Below are 13,766 nucleotides of genomic sequence, written 5' to 3'. Positions count from 1 at the left end.
ATTACTTTGATTTTTTTTTCATGCCGTTTCACGATCCTTGCAGGCAGCAAGTGTCACTCTGAATAACCTTTACTGGCAAAATACCTCTATGATTTTGGAGTAGTAAAATGTTGGCCTGTAGCCATACACAGACCTGTTAATTATAGTGATTTTAACACTTGCTTTTGGCCGTCTACCATTCTTGCAATGCTGTGTGCCAAAACCAACTTCTAGAAAAAACAAAGAGAGGGTAGGCTTTAAAGAGGGAATCCAAGCATGCAATGTTTTTGGCGAATGGTTTTAATTTTTTTAACATAGAATTGAAGCATGGGGTCTCTGAAACTGAAGCCCGCTAATTTCAGCTCTGGGGACCTCCGGCTTCCAGAGATACTTACCTCCGTAGGGGGTGCCTGCTTGGCTAGCAGGTTTCATGGAATGGCGGAGTTTCAGAGCTCCCGCGGCCTGCAGGCCAATAGGAAGCTGTGACATCATTAGATTTGGCTTCCTATTGGCCCGTGTGATGCAGGAGCTTTAAACTGTAAACTCCAACTAGCAGCCGGAGCTGCTGCACCCCATATAGAGGTCTGTATCTCTGGAAGCAAGGGGGTCCCCGGGGCTGAAGTTAATGGGATTCAGACCTCTGCTTTAGTCCTATGTGGAAAGAAAATTGAACCCCCCTCCCCCTTCTCCCCTTGGATTGCTTCTATAAGGGGGGGGGGGGGAAGTTTCTTCTTAGTAGTGGTGTGTACATACAGGTAGAACTAATATATGTAGTTATTTGAATGTATGTAAAATGGATATAAATGTGATAGTTTCAGGATGTGTTAATTAACACATCCTATAGTTTCAGTTCAGTTGTTTAAAAAAGTATTTATTCTTCGATATTGCTTCTCCATTGGTTTCTAAATGTAGAATAAACCTATTTTCTAGCTTAAGCCTTATTTTGCTCAAACGTTTACCGAGGTCTAAATAAAGTGTAATACTAGCACTTTTTTATTGGTACTTGGAGCAACAGTCCAATCTCAATACAAAAATCTGGGGACATTAAAGTAAGAAAGTATATTGGAAATAATTGCAAAAATAGTGTGTGCTTTCTTACCACATATGTGGTCAGTTGCATAAGAAACAATTCGATTAGGGGGTCTGCTCCAAATTCATTTAAATGAAACGGGATTTCAGTTTATTTCTCCATATTTTCAACCATGTTGTTATCGTTTCAAGGTTTATATCAGTAACTGTGAAGGAACACACACACACACACACACACACACACACACACACACACACACACACACACACACACACACACACACACACACACACACACACACACACACACACACATATATTACACCTTACTTTAACTCCAGTAGTTCCCAAACATTTTCATATGAGACTCGCAAAAGCAATTGGTTTGCTTTTGGCACCCCCATTCTGCATTTGGCATTTGAAGCAAGAAGGTCATTGTTTTAGGGGGTCTGCAGAGATCAGAACCTCCCAAGACCTGAACGTTGGAGGCTCTGGATGCAGTAAATGGCATTTAAATGACAAAGTACTGGCTGGTCAGTGAGACTTCCTGGACGTCTACAAGACTGCTGATGCTATAAATCAGTGAGACTCAGAAAAGCAGTCAGAGTCTGGACTGGTCCCTAAAGAAATCTCATGTAACGTAATACTTTTTCTATTTTATGGAATATACTAATTGGGTTATTGATGCAGGGAAACTGTCCTATTCTCTTTATCGCTTTCTCTCTGACTCCTTTTCTCTTTCTTTTGCCACTGTCATCGTTTTTTTTGCAACTTTCATTTTCTTCCAGTGTGTTTCCTTTCGTCACTATGAACCCTTCTTTAGAGCCTCTTTGCCTCTCTTCAGGTTGGCACTAACTGATAAAAAAAGACATATAATATGTCTGACAGCAGCACAGAAAACGCCTGCGAATACAGCAGAAAGGGAGTACATTTGGCATGGTCTCTGTCCAATAGTCACTATGCTATAAATCTTGCAACAGAAGGTTTGAGGTCCATTCATATAAATGGGGTCTAAATCTTTCTGAGCAGGTGGAAGATGTTCGCACAGCATACTGAACTGGGGCCAATGAAAGAGAGCAGGCACAGGTATTTGTAACCAACTTAGAGGGATAGGCCTCCAAACAGGAGAAAGAGGGGATTAATGAATGTATACATGGGAAGTGCTGGTCAAACATTTTAGCCATCTGGAGCAGGTTGAGAGGAAAAGCCCAGTCAGATTTGGCTTGAGATACAAAAATATTCTCTGCGAGTATATAAAAGTCTGCACAACTCAACCATAACTATACTGAATTACAGACTTTTGTTATAACAAGAAGCTAAGTGTGTGCCTGGACATTGTCAGCACATCAGGAGGCTTAAGTTGAATGCTGTCAGTCACTTGACCACATTAAAGTTGAAAGGAGAAAACACATGCCCAGGTAACAATGTTCAATAATAGAACAAAGCCCCTTTGAAGATGGGAAGTGTGGAAGTCCCTTTATTTGTAAGCATGGGTCTATAAAGCATCGTGTTCTTACAGAGCCACCAAATGCCTTGCAGTGCACATCTTTAGCATGCAGGATGTTTGCCTTTCCACTTCTTAATAAGAACAAGCTACGCTTGAGTTAACCCCTTTGCTACCAGGCCGACCCCTATGACAGCACTAGATCTGGAACAATTGCCTATCCACCTATTACAAAACTTTGTATATTTATTGAAATGGCTGTTCCAGACGATGCAGCAGCCAGAGCAGTCAGTGATAAATCTCAGTAGACCCTGAGTGCACTCTGATGCCCGAGGAATATAAGCATTTCTCAGTCATTTCATTTAACAGTCCTTTTTGCATAGACTCCTTGGAATACATAAATACATACATATATTTTTTTTAATCATTTTGCATCTGTCTGTTAAAAAAAAACGTGTTGAGTTTGTCTTTCATGTTTCTACCTTGGAAACAATGCTCCTCGGGCATCTGCTACATAGGAAGTCCCTAATTGTATGAAGGAATCAGAGGTGAGAGGGGAAGTGCTTACAAAGGAAGTCCTTCTGTGTCTTAATGAGAGGGCTGTTGGAAGCAGAGTAACCTTGAACTCCTAAGAGGAAAAAAAGATAAAGAGAAAGGTTTAGCTGTGAGCAGCTATTTCAAGAATAGTGTGTGTGTGTAGCTCTGAAAAGAGGTTTCCTCAGTGCTTTTTTATGTCCCTAGGACCACCAGACAACCAGTTCAACATCAGGCCTGCCCATCGTCCTGAACAGCCAAGTATTAGTTTCCTTAGTGGCCTTGACCTGTTACACTGTGGATTGTCTCCAGCTGGGAGGTCAGCACTGCTGGTCAGACATGAATAATTCATGTCAGATGCCTTTGTGTGCTTGGTGTCCCCGTTCTCTAAAGCACTTTGAGCTTACAAGAGAGCAATGCTTACCCACGCAGGCACTGTGTTACAAAGCTATTTTGTTCAGGCGCTGACTGGGTGAGAGAACAGTAAATTAGGGGCTGAGTCATTGCCAGCCTTATATGGAAGACTTGCAATATGCACTCGAGACTCTACTTCTCTTTAAAGGGGCAGTTAGTTACACGTAGCAGGTCAAGTCATATTTTTTATAAAGTTGCAATCACCCTTTTTAAAGTAACCATAGTACTGAATAATGACCATGTTTTTCTTTTCTCTGGGAGCACTGATCCCAAGCACAAGCTCAATGTATCTGTTAGACTAATGATAAAATCATGATTACTTTGCAAACATAGAACAAAGCAAAAAAAATAACAATTTACCTGCAGCTTTAAGGACTGACGCTCATCACCACAAGACATCAGAAAAAGGTTGTAGCACCCGCAACAGCAAATGTTTACCATGGACATGCTAAAAGTGTTCACAATTATTTAAAAATACGTGTACAGTACTGTACTTTTTTTTAAAGGTGTCAATCATTGGCACATAACCTATTAAACATGCCATTGTCCTTAGCTCACTTGTAACCTAGGCGTAACAAAGGTAGGAGAGGGAGTACGGGTTATGATACCTTTTATTGGACCAACAAGGAGTTGATATGTTACAAGCGTTTAAACCTCTCAGGGTCCTTTGTCGTGTTACAATTTTCGATTGAGCCACCTGTGCTGAAGCAGGAATATCCTGAAAACCTGACCTGTTGGTGACCCTTGAGGACTGGATTTGCCCACCCCTGCGTTTCTGTATTGTGCTGTGGAGTATATTGGCACCATATGAATAAATGTTGTTACAATAATTATAGCATGCGCCCCCCCTTTATTATTTTTTCATCCTAATTGTATGCCTGGTTGTAAAACTGCGGTTTTGTTATCCGTTACGGGGCACAAACTGTTGTCAAATATTTGCAGGGCTAGTGTGAGTTTTCTCCGAACTGCTTTATAATTCCAGTCTGATTGCTGCATCATTTTACTAGGGTCTCCTCTGTTACAGCACACTCACACGTCTAAAGAAAGCAGTATAAGCCACTTGTTCCTTGAGAAATTACCGTGGTGCCTTTCAGGCTATGAATTCCAGACCTAACTTTGAAAAGCTATTAAAAGTATGCTGCATGAACAACCAGACGTTAAAAAATGCAGAGAAGGTATTGTGCGGATTAGTGCTTTCTTTTCTAAATGTATCTTCAGTTTACCCTGTTAAGTGACTCTAGTGCTTTAAAGCAGCAATACTACTTTCCAACTTTTTTTTAAAATTATATTTATATGTAAAGCATGTGGCAATCTATAATTCTGCTTTCTTATCTAAGCTGGCAATCGTTGGGTGCTCCCGATATAAATCTGTCAAAATCCTCATTGTATGCCCAACTAAATGGCTGCTTCAGTCAGTGAAACTCAGCAGCTACAATGTATCCTTATATTACTAAGGTAACATTATCTAATTTTACAGTTTACAGCTCAAACTGCTGGGAACATTTGCAACAAATTATCCCAAACAGGAACGTGTTGCAAAGATCTTGCACTTTTTAGGAGGTGGGTTAAAGGAGCAAAACATGTGAAATCTTATATGTTTGATTTTTTTAAATAACTCAGTTCTGTAATATTAGATAACAGTGACTGCTAAAAAAATTTTTCCATTAATTAAAAAAATTAATTCAACTCTTAATATTTTAATGAGTTTTAATATACTGAACATCCTTCGATTTCTATAGCAGGTTTTATCCCACCTCCCCAACTGTAACAATATTTAATGTTACCTTAGTAACATAAGGATACATTGTACACTGACTGAAAGATTGATTGGAACTGAAAGATGGCCATTTAGTTGGACAAACAATCAGGATTGTGACAGATTTATAACTGGAGCACCAAACGATTGCCAGCTTAGGTAATATGTAGAATTATACATTGTCACATGCTTTACATATAAACATAATTTAAAAAATAAGTGGTGGGAATGTAGTATTGCTGCTTACAACATGCTATAGAAACCGAAGGATGCTTTAAAACTCATTAAAAATGGCATAAAGAGTTGAATAAAAACACAAAAAAATAGTCACTATTAACACTACAGAACTGATTTATTTAAAAAAAAAAACATATAAGATTTCATATGTAGCAGGGCCCCGGGCATACGACGGGTTCCGTTCTAAGGGCCCGACGTATAGTGAAAATCGGCGGAAAGCGAAACCGGCGATTTTCAGCTGTGCGCATGCTCTACCCGGCATTTTCCCCCTTGTGCGCATGCGCGACCTCCGTTCGGCGTGCGCAACCTACGTTCTGCGCATGCGCGTGCCGGCAACAGCCCGTTCTGCGCATGCGCAACCTCTGAGGAGACATGGCGGCTCCCTTCTCGGTGCCGCCGTATCAGCGGGGCGCCGAGAAGCGGGGCCTTGCTGTATGCTGCTTTAACTGTTCAATGCTGATTGTTGACCTAACATTTAGTATCTCATCTTGAGCAATGATTTCCAGCATGTGTTTTGTCTCAGACATTGCAGACTGAAAAATAACTTGTACACATGTCAATATAATATTAATATATCTCTCTATTTATGGCTTGTTGGGTGAAAGAGACTAAAATGTCTGCGTTAGACGTAGCAGAAGTCTTACACTATTACAGAGAGAAACATTATACAGCATAGGTTGCTGTGCTAAATTTAATGCTGACACAACTCCTGCTTTGAAGAATTGTTTTTGAAACTACACATTTATGATTCTTTCAAGATGAAGGAAAACAAAATAGCATTAAATAGCCCTAAATATAGCCTTGTAAAATTGATCACTAAGTGGTTTATTCTATATCAACCAAATATAATTTGCTTGGTATCAGTACTACGGTACGGTGCTTTGATACCAGCTATGCTTTTAAGACTTATACAGTGCTGATTTCATCGTGCAGTATCTAAATTGTGCTGAATTCAATATACAGTTTCCATATACGGCTAGATTTTTTTGTACAGTGTCTGTACTGTATACCATAAGAGAATGTTCTTCCTACATATTAAGGTATAAAAAATAATAAATGGTCACTACTCCCTTGTACCGAAACAAGCTTTGTATATTAAAAAATGAATTTTATTAGAAAAAAAGGATGGACATCATGGATAAGACCACTCTGACGCGTTTCATCCCGACATGGGACTTTATCAAAGAGTACATTTTCTCTGGTACCAGACATGTCTAAATAGGAGCAACCCAAATCTGATTGGACAGCTATGATTAAGACTCAGCAGATAACAATGATCACATCAAGATAGAAACATAGGTGATTGGTGACACATTAACACTGACTAGTCTGCAGAGAAAGGAAGCAAGAAAAAGTACATACATACATACATACATACATATAATGAATACACATAATGACAAAACAATTTTTTTTTAAAAACAAAGAATATGATGTCAAGCACTATAAATAAATATATGCATACACGTGTAATCATGGAGAAAGATAATGGAGATATAAGTAAAAAATAATATAACCGAAAAAATAATAGAAAATTGATAATGAAAAATATTAATTGAAAAAATAAGGAATGTATAATGATACCATATATATATATATATATAAACTATATAAAATAATACAAAAATATTCATCAATTTCATTACTTTATTTTACCTGCATTGAGACCCCTTCTCTTGTTGAACTTGGACAGTGGCTGTATACTCTTCCATCTACCTCTACATGGTTGTTTCAGCATTGGAATATTGGAGGTCATTCTCCACTTTTTTTCTTCCTACATATTAACACAGGCAATAAAAACACAATCACACATTAAATGAATACAGCAGGGCCCCGGGTATACGGCGGGTTCCGTTCCAGGGGCCCGCCGTATAGTGAAAATCGCCGGAAAGCGGATCCGGCAATTTTCAGTTCTTCGCATGCGCAAACCGGCATTTTCGCCGTTCTGCGCATGCGCGACCTATGGTCTGCGCGCGCAATTTATGGTCTGTGCATGCGCGCCGGGCACAACCGCCCGTTCTGCACATGCGCAACTTAGGATCCAACACGGCGGCCCCTTTCTCGGTGCCGCCGTATTGGCGGATTGCTGAAAAGTGGAGCGCAGAGAAGCGGGGCCCTGCTGTATATCAACATATTCCAAGATGGCTCAGTGTTTAAGATCTCATCTTAAAGAATTCACCATCTACAAGTCAACAGTGGTATAATCTGCTCGCTGATTTTTCAAATTGTGTACAAACTCTTTGTTTACTTTCTTCAGAACCCCCCCCCATGCCCCCTTCCCCCCCTCCCCACTCTGCAGAACTGCAAGTAAAAGTTCGGTAATAAAACATTTCCAACTCTGTTGTACTACTTTGTAAGCATAAAACCATCTGGTTGTAAAAGGAAAAAAAAGCACAGATGTGCAGTTATAGACTCATTTTAAGCGGATTTCTCCGTACTAAAATGACATCTCGCTCTATAAATCTGCCAGCTCTGCTGTTTAAGGCACTTGTGCGCAGGTATCTAAAAGTATATATATATATTTTTTGCAGAGGTTTTGAATTGTGTTGAAATGTACCTCGGGGTCAATGTATCAACATCTGAAAAGTGCATCTTAACAGGGCTGGAATGGAGAACTTGATACAATATTAACTGCAGCTTTTCTCCTGTTTCCTCCTATTCTCGCTTACTGATAAATAACTATTCTTCAGCAAGTGCAAGGAGAGTAAGAGAAAGACAAACAGATAGATTTTCATATTAAAAATACAGTATATATATATATATATATATATATATATATATATATATATATATATATATATATATATATATATATATTTTTTTTCCTCATCACTTGTATGGCAAAATTGGACCCAGGGCTATATTTACAAAGAAGTGCTTAGCTGTAAGAAACCTTTACGCCCATTTTACTTGAATGTGCTGTAAGGTTTCTTACGGGTTAGTACTTGCTTGGTATATATGGCTCATAAAGTTTGAAATACTACTAATTTCCAAAACTGTTGCAAATTCCAATGCTCCGCTCAGGAGATCTAAGCTGTTGAAATGTTAAGTGCAGCTGCCAGGGACGGGGTCTGTGACGAGCAGGGACAGGGTTACGATTGACCGGGGTTATGACATGAGGAGAGCGGGGCGGTGACTTGTGGGGGCAGGGTTATGACAAATGGGGTGTGTTATGATGTGTGGGGGCAGGTTTAGGACTGAGAGACACCCCGCAGCGTTAGTTTGACCTATTGCGGTGTGAGAGCATGATATGGAGTTCTAATGCACGAGACTCACGCAAATTGTGTGAGACATTACAGCGGAAGCTGTATATATCCATAGAAAAAGCATCTAAACCCATTTATTAAAGAAGCAGTCCCCCAACATTTGTTCCCCATTATCAGACCAAGAGGGAGCCTCTGGAGCTAGGCATTGCTATTCTTAACCTTGGGGTCTCCCGAGAATTTCACCTTTAGATTTGCCAGTAGAATTAAATAAAAAATCAAGATGGCCACCGACGTTATCTAATAAAAAGCAGCAATGTGCCATGCCCCGAAGACGTATCTATTTATTGACATGCGAGCCTGTTCCAGGACCCAGTTTTATTTTTCAAAAGGTAACAAAACATTTTGTGCACATTAAAAAGGGAGATATCGCTTAAAGCTGTAACACTTTCAATCAAAATTAGGTTAAAAAAAAAAAGGAGATCTCAAGATCTGGGAGGTCCCGTAGTTGAGAAAAGCACAGTTCAACTCAGAACGCCTCACCGGTTCCAATTATGAATAATAGAAAAAAAAACAACTTAAATAATAACATAAGTAGGGTGAATTGCTACTAATGGAGCACTACTCAAGGCTGTGCCAGTACAGACATAGCACCATTGCAAACTCTGAGCATATCATGTTATTGGGGCCTATATACTGCGGTCAATGTTTTAGCGCTAAAAAGTAGTACACACCTTCATAAAATGAGCATTGTATGCATGTCTGATATCATTTAATTGAACACTGAATTATTTCTATGTTTTATTTACCGGTATATGTATAACCAGTATTAGTTCATACAAATTATTAGTGTCATAGTATTTATAATAGCCATACTGTGAAAATATTACATTTTGTTAACCTATGTAATGAAACATCTGTGCTGCATCAAATACATTTAATACATAGCGACGTAATTCGGCGCTAACACTATTAACAGACTTTGTGAGGTTTACATCAGGTTCAACTTGGTGGACGATTTTGAGGCACTTTTTTTGGTTTGCAGAAACATTTTTTTAATGCATAATATTAACATCTGTTTGTGTAGCACAGTTCAATTCTGTGCGCCTAAAAATTGTATTTTTGACGATGCTGGTGCAGGTTGAGAAATTTCAGGTAAGTACATAGGCGCACACAAGCACAATTTAAAATGAGATTTCTGTGTGCCAATTGAGTGCAGAATAAGATGTTTGCGAAGCTTAGTACATAGGCCCCACAATGTTTTCTGTCTGAGAGCCCAAATTAAAGCAGCAGAACATCTGGGTTTATGTTTAATAGGTTTGAAGTAGGAGGTGTCTAGAGCTGAACCGTGTTCATTTCAACGTTGTAGACCCCCTGCCTCCTGAGATACTTAACTCCGTAGGTTTAAATGTCCTTATCATGCGGGCCAATAGGAAGCCGCAAGGCATGTCTTCATGCCTTCCTATTGGCCCCCGTGACGCGGAATGTTTAAGCCGTAGCTGCTACGGGCGCCCCCTATGGAGGTAAGTATCTCGGGAAGCAGTGTGTCCTCAGAGATGAAATTAACACAGCTCCGCTCCGGAGACAGCCTGCTTCAATCCAATAACTAGAACAAAAATGTAAAAAGGGGAAGCTGGATTGCTGCTTTAAATTAGAATTATGTGGTATGCCTTTTTTATGTTCCTTACAGCTTTACAGTTTATTTGTATTTTATCCATAAGAATTACACATTGCTGCTGCTTTCTTTTATAGAAGTAATAAAAATGATGCCTGTGAGATTTAATGCTATTTTAACATTACTAAAGGGTAAGGAAAAAAACAAACATGTTGAACATTTCTATGTGAGTCTGTTTTCTGTGTTTTAAAAATAAACTCTTATTGTTACTGCTACCATTTTTATCATAGTACAAAATAACAGCAATTATTTGCTGCAATTCTTCACTGTCTCTGTATTACACATACTGTATGTATTTTTTTTATTCAGGGTTGGAAATAATACTCTCATGATATGACTTTGTTTGGCTCTGGAAAGATTTCATGGTGCTTATTATATCTCAACACATGTATTGCACTTCTTCTGTTCAGTTACGATCAAGTGTAATATCTAGTCTTATCACTGTAATATCCTGCCATTGCTTGGCCAAGTGATAACATGAGCACATTATCTGCATCCACCTCCTTATAAATAGAATGATTTGTTTATATATAGCACTGGAAGGGCAGTCTAGTCTGTACATCGTAGAGGAACAGTCTCCCATGCCGAGCTGATGAAAGATAATACTATAGAAATGCGTATGATAGAGATTAGAGGTATCCTGAAAATGGAAAGGAATTAAATAGGGTCTAAAATAGTTGAGGAAAAGGGACATGAGTTGGCTCACCAAGTTGTCCTAATTTCCTCAGGTTCTATGGGGTCTACGTACAGTACCAAAGTCTCCTAGCTCCAAAACAAGAACAAAAAATGGTAGCAAAAAATCGTATTGTATTCTGTGGGACATAATTCCTGGATAAATGAGGTGCAATATGTTTGATCCATTTTTGCTCTAGGTTTCCAGCCGGGAGACCTTGATACATAACTCCCCTTTGTTTCTATGTACATTATCTAGGGCAGGGGTTCCTAACAACACTTTCCTCGACATCCCTAAAGGGTTCCCTGAAATTTTAAGGTCATTTGAAAATTGTACCAAATAAAGAGGAATTTACAATGCATCTGATCTCAGACGCACTATTATAGAGGGGTGGGGTTCCTTGCAATGCATCTGATCTCAGGCTCATTATTAGAGAGGGTTGGGGTTCCTTGCAATGCATCTGATCTCCGGTACACTATTGGAGAGTGTTACAATGCATTTGATCTCAGACGCGCTGTTAGAAATTGTTGGGGTTCACAATATAATTATAAGGTTCCTTAACCAAAGAAATGTTGCAAACCACTACTCTAGGAGCTTGTGCATCAAGCCAAACGAGATGCAGTTCTGGGGCAAAAAATGTGCACCATATGTATTGAAGAATTGATATCAATAGGATATTTTCTTTAAAACATCTGGAGGATTGTTTTGCACCAGAACTGCTTTGATCCATATTTCCTTCAGCGATTTGGCTTGGGCAATAATTTCTTACACCAGTATTACTCTGAAATTATTCCTTGTGTGAGTGCTCTGCATGGATCTTTGTTAGGATCCCACAATTATCTTTTAATTATAAAACCGCTGAATGATTTGATGGTTAAGTGAGTACAATGAAAAAAATTATTTCTGAGACACACTGTACCAGGATTATTTATTTATAAAATATGTTACCAGGAAAAAATACAACGAGTTACCTCCTCGTTTTCACGTACACGCTCGGGGCACAAAGTAAAGTTGACAACATTACAAGTTACAGTTACAAACATGTTTAAAGTAGGAAGCAGCCAGAGTCGTGAAGGATCTTAGACAGGAAGCGGGTTTGAGGGACTCGGGTAAATGGTTCCTGCAGTGGGACGATCGCTACAAGAAGGAGGAGCGACCAGATTCTTTATTGAACCCCCTCAGTATAAGCACGTTTCTGGATCTAAGGAGACAAGATTAGGAACAGTAAGAACAGTTTCTTACATCAGATGCAGAATTTTAGATTTATGCCACTTCGCATACGGCAGATGTTTGGAGACACAGAGACATTGTATTAAAATCTGTACACCATGTAACTGCTCCCTCCCCAACTCTTCCTACTGGCATTCCCCAAATCCCAAACTAGGGCAGACAGGGCAAAATTAGGGCAAAATACTTTGGTACATATGTGCAAGATAAAAATGCCCCTGTTTTGCTCCAAAAGTGCCTTGATACATAGATCCCTTCAATATATTTAATGTTTCCGGACTCATTCTAAGCTAATTTAGGGGCCTGTGCTATAAGTCTCGATAAGGTACTTATCGAGGCCTTTTTTCGCCAAAAAGTCCTACTGCTATTCAATAAGCCTCGATAAGTGGCTGATAAAGGCCTTTATCGGCATTTAAAAAAAAATCGTCAGTCGAACTGCGATAAGCCACTTATTGGCAGTTTCTCACATTAGTGCAATTCTAGTAGCCTCGAGTAGGTTATCAGAGCTAATCGAGGCTCTAGAATGGTGATTTCCTCTCAAAATCCTCCCGCCAGGAAAAGTTGGCGTGAAGGTGGTGAGAACCTGCTGATAAGGCGATGAGAGAGGACTTAGAAAAAAAATGCATTTTTTCTGCATCTAGTTCATGCCGGATGTCCGAAGCTGATACCCATTAATATCAGCACCGGAGACCCCCGGCATAAATCCCATGCAATAACAATGCATTTGCAGGCAACTTCATTACCTTAGCGCAGTGATTCCCAACCAGGGTACCGATCAATACAGTGACAGCCAATACATTTTTTGGCAAATGCTTGTTTTCGATTGATTGTTATTTATTTTTTCGATTTCTGTTTATTGTTTGGATTAAATTGTTGTGAATTTGGATGGCTTGTTTTTAGTACATTTTAGGATTGGTTAGAGTTTTAAATGAATTCTTTGTTTTGTTGGCTACTGGTTTAAATGTATTAATTGTTTTGTTGGCTAGTGGTTTTAATTAATTGTTTTGTTGGCTAGTTGTTTTATGTCTTTAATTGATTGGTTGGCTAGTTCTTTTATTTCTTGAATTGTGGTGTTTAGGTGCTTGTGTCTATATATTATTATTGTGTATTTTTGGCCTTAGGTTTACCTTTGACTGCTATAGTGGCTTATGCCAATATTATAGGGGTATGATATACCACTGTGCCAATCAATGGGTATAGTACTCCCGGGGTGGGTAGTTAGGCCTCCTGGGTATGTAGCGGGGGAGGGAGGGTTAACCCCTTAATTACCATAGCAGTTACTAATCGCTAAGGTGATTAAGGGGTTAGGGGCCATTATATTGTATTTTTTAGTATTCTTGCTGGCATCGGAGGATATGGACCTGGAGTATGCTTATGAGGACGCCCTTCATGATGGCAGGGTTAAGTAGCAAGGTGTATTTACTTTATTTATGCTGGCTGGCTAATGTTTGATTTTAGAATGGGCAAATGAGCTATTATCCATATGTGGATAATAGTTATTTTGCCCATTAATGTACTGTATGTGTTGTGGGGGTTTGTTGGGGTTAGAGGAAGTGGGTAGTAGGGTTGTTGTCTCCATTTATTGCTATCTCAAT

General features: G+C 39.2%; 1 protein-coding gene across 1 annotated transcript in view; it reads left to right on the top strand.

Annotated features, from left to right (window-relative positions):
- Positions 1 to 13,766, top strand: part of KIF26B (kinesin family member 26B) — a 408,717-nt gene that overhangs the window by 53,376 nt on the left and 341,575 nt on the right. The window lies entirely within an intron of this gene.

The sequence above is a fragment of the Ascaphus truei genome, chromosome 4 (assembly GCF_040206685.1).
Source record: "Ascaphus truei isolate aAscTru1 chromosome 4, aAscTru1.hap1, whole genome shotgun sequence".
NCBI classification, from domain to species: Eukaryota; Metazoa; Chordata; class Amphibia; order Anura; family Ascaphidae; genus Ascaphus; species Ascaphus truei.
The sequence above is the reverse complement of the archived record's forward strand: the minus strand, read 5'-3'. Positions and strand labels throughout refer to the sequence as shown.